Below are 9251 nucleotides of genomic sequence, written 5' to 3' on the forward strand. Positions count from 1 at the left end.
CTCTGTGTGTGTGTGTGTGTGTGTGTGTGTGTGTGCTCTACAGGCCACTTTAGGTGTTGCAACCATGTACGTACACACACATACAGTACACGTACGTACGCAGTGACAACATTTTCGCTAACTTTCCCGGATGGATTACCTGGCCTCCTGCTCCTGCTCCTCTGCGACCGCGGCCCTGGCTCGCAGCTCCTCCACCTGACCCTGCGCCTCCTGCAGCCTCCCCCGCAGCACCTCCTCCTCTCTGCTCGCCTCCTGCAGCCTCCCCCGCAGCACCTCCTCCTCCTCTCTGCTCGCCTCCTGCAGCCTCCCCCGCAGCACCTCCTCCTCTCTGCTCGCCTCCTGCAGCCTCCCCCGCAGCACCTCCTCCTCTCTGCTCCTCGCGCTCCTCTCCTCCTCCGAGCGCCGCGCTCTCAGCCGAGCGTTCTCCTTCTCCAGGGCTGAGGAGCGATGGCGCTGCACCTCCATGTCTCTCTGCGCCTCCTCTTTCTCCTTCTCCAGGCCCTCTATGCTGAGACAGAGTGCCTGCGCCTCCTCGCCTCTCTCCCGCCATCTCTCCTTCTGCCTGTGCGCCTCCTCTGCTCTCTCCCTCCATCTCTCTGACTCCTCCTTGGTGTCTCTCCTCCTCTCCTCGCTGCCCCTCAGTCGTTTCTGCGCCTCCTCTCTCCTCCTCCAGCCCCTCAGTGCGGAGGCGCAGTGTCTGCGTCTCCTCCTGCATGGAGGCCAGGTTCTCCTCCAGGAGCTCCCTCTCTCCCTCCGCCCGCTGGAGTCTCTCCTTCAGATCAAACACCTCCTGGTCTTTGTGACGTCGTACTTTATGCGCCTCCTCTCTCTCCTCCTCCAGCCTCTCTATCCTGACGCAGAGAGCCTGCGCCTGCTCCTCCATGGAGGCTCGTTGCGCCTCCTCCTCGTCCAGCCTGAGTGACAACCTCTCCTTCTCCCGCTGCGCCTCCTCTGTTCTCTCCCTCCACCTCTCCGACTCCTCCCTGGTGTCTCTCCTCCTCTGCTCGCTGCTCCTCCTCAGTTGGCACTGCGCCTCCTCCATGTCTCTCTGCGCCTCCTCTCTCTCCTTCTCCAGCACCTCTATCCTGACGGAGAGTGTCTGCGTCTCCTCCTGCAAGGAGGTCAGTTTCTCCTTCAGATCAAACACCTCCTGCTCTTTGTGACGTCTTACTCTAAGCGCCTCCTCTTTCTCCTTCTCCAGACCCTCTATCCTGAGACAGAGTGCCTGCGCCTCCTCGCCTCTCTCCCTCCATCTCTCCTTCTGCCTGTGCGCCTCCTCTGCCCTCTCCCTCCACCTATCTGACTCCTCCTTGGTGTCTTTGCTTCTTTGCTCGCTGCTCCGCAGTTGGCGCTGCGCCTCCTCTTTCTCCTTCTCCAGGGCAGAGGAGCGACAGCGCTGCGCCTCCATGTCTCTCTGCACCTCCTCTTTCTCCTTCTCGAGCTCCTCTATCCTGACGCAGAGAGTCTGCGTCTCCTCCAGCATGGAAGACAGTCTCTCCTTCCCCCCCTGGGCCTCCTCCTCCCTCATCACTGACTCCTCTTCCAGGAGGTGTATCTGTTGGCTCAGTGTGCGCGCCTCCTCTTCTCTCCTGTGGAGTTGGGATTGTGTCGTTCGGAGCTGTTGCTCCGTCCTCTCCTTCTCCCTGGGCGCCTCCTCTGCTCTCTCCCTCCACCTGTCTGACTCCTCCTTGGTGTCTCTGCTTCTTTGCTCGCTACTCCTCAGTCGTTTCTGCACCTCCTCTTTCTCCTTCTCCAGACCCTCTATGCGGAGGCTCAGTGTCCGCGTCTCCTCCTGCATGGAGGTCAGGTTCTCCTCCAGATCAAACACCTCCTGCTCTTTGTGACGTCGTACTTTATGCCTCTCCTCTTTCTCCTTCTCCTCTATCCGGAGGCAGAGAGTCTGCGTCTCCTCCAGCATGGAAGACAGTCTCTCCTTCCCCCCTTGCGCCTCCTCCTCCCTCCTCACTGACTCCTCTTCCAGGAGGTGTATCTGTTGGCTCAGTGTGCGCGCCTCTTCTTCTCTCCTGTGGAGTTGGGATTGTGTCGTTCGGAGCTGTTGCTCCGTCCTCTCTTTTTCCCTCTGTGCCTCCTCTGCTCTCTCCCTCCATCTCTCTGACTCCTCCTTGGTGTCTCTCCTCCTCTGCTCGCTGCTCCTCAGTTCACGCTGCGCCTCCTCTCTCTCCTTCTCCAGCCCCTCTATGCGGAGGAGCAGTGTCTGCGTCTCCTCCTCCATGGAGGTCAGGTTCTCCTCCAGGAGCTCCCTCTCTCTCTCCGCTCGCTGGAGTCTCTCCTTCAGATCAAACACCTCCTGGTCTTTGTGACGTCGTACTTCATGCGCCTCCTCTTTCTCCTCCTGCAGTCCCTCTATCCTGACGCAGAGAGCCTGCGCCTGCTCCTCCATGGAGGCTCGTTGCTCCTTCCCTCGCGCCTCCTCCTCGTCCAGCCTGAGTGACAACCTCTCCTTCTCCCGCTGCACCTCCTCTGTTTTCTCCCTCCACCTCTCCGACTCCTCCCTGGTGGATCTCCTTTTCTCTTCGCTGCTCCGCAGTTGGCGCTGCGCCTCCTCTTTCTCCTTCTCCAGGGCAGAGGAGCGACAGCGCTGTGTCTCCATGTCTCTCTGTGCCTTCTCTTTCTCCTTCTCCAGGCCCTCTATGCGGAGGCGCAGTGTCTGCGTCTCCTCCTGCATGGAGGTCAGGTTCTCCTCCAGGAGCTCCCTCTCTCTCTCTGCTCGTTGGAGTCTCTCCTTCAGATCAAACACCTCCTTCTCTTTGTGACGTCGTACTTCATGCGCCTCCTCTTTCTCCTCCTCCAGGGCAGAGGAGCGACAGCGCTGCGTCTCCATGTCTCTCTGCGCCTCCTCTTTCTCCTTCTCGAGCTCCTCTATCCGGAGGCAGAGAGTCTGCGTCTCCTCCAGCATGGAAGACAGTCTCTCCTTCCCCCCATGGGCCTCCTCCTCCCTCATCACTGACTCCTCTTCCAGGAGGTGTATCTGTTGGCTCAGTGTGCGCGCCTCCTCTTCTCTCCTGTGGAGTTGGGATTGTGTCGTTCGGAGCTGTTGCTCCGTCCTCTCTTTTTCCCTCTGTGCCTCCTCTGCTCTCTCCCTCCATCTCTCCGACTCCTCCTTGGTGTCTCTCCTCCTCTGCTCGCTGCTCCTCAGTTCACGCTGCGCCTCCTCTCTCTCCTTCTCCAGCCCCTCTATGCGGAGGTGCAGTGTCCGCGTCTCCTCCTGCATGGAGGTCAGGTTCTCCTTCAGATCAAACACCTCCTGCTCTTTGTGACGTCGTACTTCATGCGCCTCCTCTTTCTCCTCCTGCAGTCCCTCTATCCTGACGCAGAGAGCCTGCGTCTCCTCCTCCATGGAGGCTCGTTGCTCCTTCCCTCGCGCCTCCTCCTCGTCCAGCCTGAGTGACAACCTCTCCTTCTCAAGCTGCACCTCCTCTGTTCTCTCCCTCCACCTCTCCGACTCCTCCCTGGTGGATCTCCTTTTCTCTTCGCTGCTCCGCAGTTGGCGCTGCGCCTCCTCTTTCTCCTTCTCCAGGGCAGAGGAGCGACAGCGCTGCGTCTCCATGTCTCGCTGCGCCTCCTCTTTCTCCTTCTCCAGGGCAGAGGAGCATCGGCGCTGCGTCTCCATGTCTCTCTGCGCCTTCTCTCTCTCCTCCTCCAGCCCCTCTATGCGGAGGCTCAGTGTCTGCGTCTCCTCCTGCACGGAGGTCAGGTTCTCCTCCAGGTCAAACACCTCCTGGTCTTTGCGACGTCGTACTTTATGCGCCTCCTCCTTCTCCTCCTCCAGTCCCTCTATCCGGAGGCAGAGAGTCCGCGTCTCCTCCTCCATGGAGGCACGTTGCGCCTTCCCCCGCGCCTCCTCCTCGTCCAGCCTGAGCGACGACCTCTCCTTCTCCCGCTGCGCCGCCTCCTCTGCTCTCTCCCTCCACCTCTCCTCCTGCTCCGCCAGCCTCAGCACCTCCTCCCCCAGGGCCTCCGTCTTGCTCCTCAGGGCGGCCACCTCCCCGTCGCTCCTCCCCAGCTGGGCGCTCAGCGCCTCCCTCTCTCCCTGCCACTCCTCTCTCTCCCGGCTGCCCTGCTCCTGCTCCTCGCGCCTCCTGCTCCGCAGCGCCTCCGCCTCCTCCCGCAGGGCCTCGGTGTTGCTCCTCAGGGCCTGCGCCTCCTGCAGGAGGCTCCGCCTCTCCGCGTCTCTCCTCTCTCTGTCCTCCTCCTCTCTCTCCTTCTGCTCCTGGCGGAGTCTGCTCTCCCTGGCCAGCTCGGCACGGACGCACTGCATCTCTCCTGAACACGCACACACACACACACACACACACACACACACACACACACACACACACACACACTTGCTTGCTTATGGTTGTCCATCGAATACACTTTGGGGGGCCTTGAGGGAGTTCCAGGGGGTCCCCTGCAGCTAAATGATAGTTTGGCACCAAGTGGAGCCGTACTGTATGTGTCCAAACCTCAGAGATGGAACCAAATGGACTCAGTCAAGTGTCTTTAGCCTGCGCCAGGGTGTGTGTGTGTGTGTGTGTGTGTGTGTGTGTGTGTGTGTGTGTGCGTGTGCATTATTGCCAAAGATCATTGTTTTTATATTTGGCAGCCTGGGCCATGATGTCCACAGGCTAGTGGTCAGAGGCTTGAGGATTATAGGGTTGTCCAAAGTGTAAGGCGAAGCAGCTGCAACATACTGTTCAATCTCCTCCATTATAGGCAGTCGGTCTATTTGGAGGAGAAGGTGCTTTTTGTACCCACGATTTACTTTCGGTGTTGGTAATATGACAGACTGAAGTGACCAATGTTGGCTGTGAATAAGTTCATGTGTTGCCTATATTCTGTACATTTAGGGCTTGTTTGGACTCCAGCACTGAGACACGTGATGTTTCAAGTGCGTAGTATATCAGAAGCAACTGAAAATATTTGTGCCCTTGATAATGTATTTTATAAATGTGGACTCAAATAAAGAAATCGAAATGTGTGTGTGTGTGTGTGTGTTAAGGCTGTCCCCAAACATTCAAGGTTCGAATGTTCGCTCGTTAGGGTTGGCACTCGAATCTTAATTAATGGGCTTGAACCATTCGTTTTTTATATATTATTTTTTTTATTAAAAAATAATCTTTTTTTATTATTATTATTTTTTCCCTTTTTTATTAACTTGAAAATATATCTCGGCGAGAATGCGATATGAACATGTAAAAAAAAAAGTAAGTTTCTAGTGCATTCCTGTCAGAAGTTATGATTTCTTAAAGAAATCTCTCCTTGTTCTGCTGTGCACATTCATTTGGTGATTGGAGACTGACGCGTCTCTCTCTCTCTCACACACACACACACACACACACACACACACACACACACACACACACACACACACACAGCAGCATGATCGCTGATAGGGGGAACTGTTCTTACTAGTAGCAGTCATAATATATTAGCATATGCTAATCGGAAATTCCTGCAAATGTTCGAGTCCTAAAAACAGGGCTAGGGTACAGCCTTAGTGTGTGTGTGTGTGTGTGTGTGCGTGTGTGCTCACCGTGCAGTGTGTCTTTAGCCTGCGTCAGGGTGTGTGTGTGTGTGTGTGTGTGTGTGCGCGTGTGTGTGTGTGTGTGTGTGCGTGCTCACCGTGCAGTGTGTCTTTAGCCTGCGTCAGGGTGTGTGTGTGTGTGTGTGTGTGTGTGTGTGTGCGTGCGTGCGTGCTCACCGTGCAGTGTGTCTTTAGCCTGCGTCAGGGTGTGCGTGTGTGTCTGAAGGTGACACATCTGGACATCAAGGTCGGACGCCCGCTGCTGAGAGAGAGAGAGCTGCTGGCCGAGAGACACCGACAATGCCCTGGAGAACGAGGATGAAGAAGTTACTGAGTACCGCCTCGCGCCAACAAGTCTGATCTCTCTTTGGAATCATTAAAAATGACCTAAAAGACGCGTGGACACGTCCTGGGTGTTAACCAGGGGGGCAGTCAGACAGATATTTTGTGAAGCCACTAAGGAAATGAAAGTTCATATAATGGCCTGTTGTGGCGCTGTCATTGGGCTCAAAAAAACCCATAGCCCCATAGAAGTCCATGTATTTGGGCCCAACTTCACCTAGACTGTATTACCTTAATAAACATGGTCATGAATACTTTTTGCTTCCAGTCACTAGTTTAAAGTCTCATTTATAATGTCATAATATTCTTTTTGGAAAATTATGGTCCCATTTATTAAAAAAATGACCATAAAGTCGCACATGTTCTGAGGGGCGTGGCTACCGTTACAGTCTATGAACGGGATCCCCCACCCACTCGAGTCAAAATAAAAACCAACGAAGAAGAAGGGGGGGAAGTCCCGCCTCGTTGTCTGGGCCAGCCAATGGGCCAACTGGGCCCAAACGGATCTAGAAAGATGGCGACGTCCATTGCAAGGACTGACAGGCTTCATTTTATGTTCATGTTAGACCCGCGGAACGCTTTGTCCATATTTTTTACAGTCTATGGTGTTAACCCATTCTCGACGGGAACCCCTTTTTGTGTTTTAAGCATTATGGTATACTTTACGGTGGTATACTACGAAAATGTGGCGCAAATCTTTGAATATATATTCTTTCAGAGCGAACCTTTTTTTTTGGGGGGACAAGGGGAGAGCAACGGACTTGAACTCACGCTTCCTTCATGCCCGAGTGTCCAAGTTGCTCCTTTACACCTGACAGGGGGGAGTTTCCCTGGTTGGACGTAGCGCGTGGAAGGAACACGTTATTCCAACCAGTTCCTTTCCCCATCCAGAGCAAATGTTTTTAACGCAAATCTTTGCTTCTGGGGGGGGGGGGGGTCCCTGGAACAACATATTTTCGGATAGGGGTCCACGGGCCAAATACAGATTATTCCTGGGTTCACACAGGTACTTTCGGTACAGAAAAGGATTTAGAATACTTTTGTTTTTAATCGTCCTAAGACTACTACAGAGATAAGATTATCCCATCTATCTTTCTTTCTACGCATCTTCTGAGCCTTTCCCTTGACCCATTTCTGACCTGAGATCAGATTCTAAAAATATCTTCTACATCCCGACAGTTTTCTGGAAAAGTTTCTATGTCAGTCATTCTTCGATTAAAAAAAAATAGCAGACCTACAAGCTCATAGCGCGCCACCGAGTGGCGCGCTATGAGCTTGTAGGTCTGCTAAAGCATAGCATGATGCTAACACCAAAATGGGTTAATGAACTCCAAAGTGCTTCCGGTCTCCTACAAAAAGGGCGTCCTTCAGTATGAGTACCTGGTCTCCTTCAGGTCCTCCTCCAGGGTGACTGCGTGCTTCTCCAGGGAGTCGTGCACCTCCTGCAGTCAGTCAGACAGACAGACAGACAGACAGACAGACAGGTTGTCACAATCGTTGCGTCATCGCCTAATTGCACATTGTGTTGATGTTGTCGACTTAAAAACTATATGACGAAAAATGTTCGTCGACTAAACCTTTTTTTTTCACTGACGAAAACTAAATGGAAACCAAATGAAAACTATACTATGTCGTCATGGTGACCCAGCTTCTATACCTGCAGTCTCTGTGTGTCCAAGAGGAGGCGCTGTTTCTCCTGCTCTGCTCTCCTCTGCTCCTCCTGAACTCCTCTCAGCTCCTCACACACTGCACTGTGCTGCGCACACAGCTACACAGTACGCGCGCGCGCGCGCGCACACGCACACGCACACGCGCACGCGCACGCACACACACACACACACACACACACACACACACACACACACACACACACACACACACACACACACACAGAGTACTGACCATGTATGTATAGAGCGTGTCTTGAGTGTACAGGGTTTGATGAGGTCAGATCAACATTATGTAATGTTAAAAATCTCTTAACCCATTCTGACCTGAGATCAGATTAAAAAAATGTCTTCTACACATCCTGACAGTTTTCTGAAAAAGCTATGTTTCTATGTGTCAGTCGTTCTTCGATTATTCAAAAATAGCAGACCTACAAGCTCGTAGCGCGCCACTCGGTGGCGCGCTACGAGCTTGTAGGTCTGCTATTTTTCCAATAGCTAAAGCATAACGTAATGCTAACACCAAAACGGGTTCCCACCCAAAACGGGTTAATATGTTAATATAATAATAACACAACTTGTATTTGTATAGCACCTTTCATGACATGAAATGCAGCTCAAAGGCTTTACAGAGCAATGGAGAAGAGCAGCGTTTTTGCATCGTCCAATGAACAGATAGGCTCTGATTCGTGCAATATTTCAAAAGTGTTTTTTTTTTTTGTTGATATTATTTGATATTAATGACGGATTAATGATATCAAAACCGGTCGCATCGCTCCACAGCCTATAGGTGCGCTTGTTGCGCAATACTCGATGTTGCGCAACAGTGAGACGTAATCGAAAATGTCCCCCCCCCCCCGTTTAGCCGATTCATCAGCCAGACGCCTCACCTCCTCCAGCTCTCGCACGCCCCTCTCTCTCTCCTCGGTCAGTGTGTCCAGCCGTCTCTCGCTCTCCTCCGCCGTTCTCTCAATCGCTGTGGCTCTGTCCCGCATGTCCTCGAATGTCCCTCTGTCCGTCTGTCTCTGAGACCTGGAGACAATATGTTATACATGTTAAACATGTCCTATATCTAATGTCTGTCTGTCTGTCTGTCTCTGAGACCTGGAGGCAATATGTTATACATGTTAAACATGTCCTATATCTAATGTCCCTCTGTCTGTCTGTCCGTCTGTCTCTGAGACCTGGAGGCAATATGTTATACATGTGTTACAAAACCATATGTCTAGGGGTAAAGGTAATGTAATATATGAGAGAAACGGAAAACCAAGGCCTTAATACAAGGATTTATTCAATAGTATAATGAATAAATTATAAGAATCAACAATAGTTTACAAAATAAATGGCTCTTTAACTCGCATGAACATAATAAACGGAATCCAAAAACAAAACTAAAGTTATTCCTTTCCGAAGGGAATAACTTGTCTAACAAAAGTTCAGCTTCACAAAATAAAGGAACAAAACAGTTGGCGACATGTAGTAGTAGTACGACGGATGGGGGAAAGACCTTGGAAGTGTTTCCCCAGCGCTGGGCTGGGCATGAATGGGCTATGTAGTGAGAGAGCTGCGGCCGCTAGCTCGCTCACGTGACCGTCAGCCAATCAGGGAGGTTGATCAGACCTCCATGGTCATGGCCAACAGGGTTACCCCAGCCACACAGCTGATGACAATCAGTCTGTCTGAAAACCCATTAGTATCCTCTGCATGGGAGAAGA

At 52.6% G+C, this 9251-nt stretch overlaps 1 long non-coding RNA gene across 1 annotated transcript; it reads right to left on the reverse strand.

Moving 5' to 3' along the window:
• Nucleotides 1-5735: 5735 nt before the first annotated feature.
• Nucleotides 5736-7619, reverse strand: LOC308313722. The gene is made up of 3 exons (XR_013963911.1): nucleotides 7527-7619; nucleotides 7250-7311; nucleotides 5736-5832 (listed from the first exon to the last, which is right to left on the reverse strand). It is a non-coding gene; the product is annotated as an uncharacterized lncRNA (long non-coding RNA).
• Between the last annotated feature and the right edge of the window lie 1632 nt (nucleotides 7620-9251).

This window comes from Protomyctophum bolini (assembly GCF_963924005.1).
Source record: "Protomyctophum bolini genome assembly, chromosome: 4".
NCBI lineage: Eukaryota > Metazoa > Chordata > Actinopteri > Myctophiformes > Myctophidae > Protomyctophum > Protomyctophum bolini.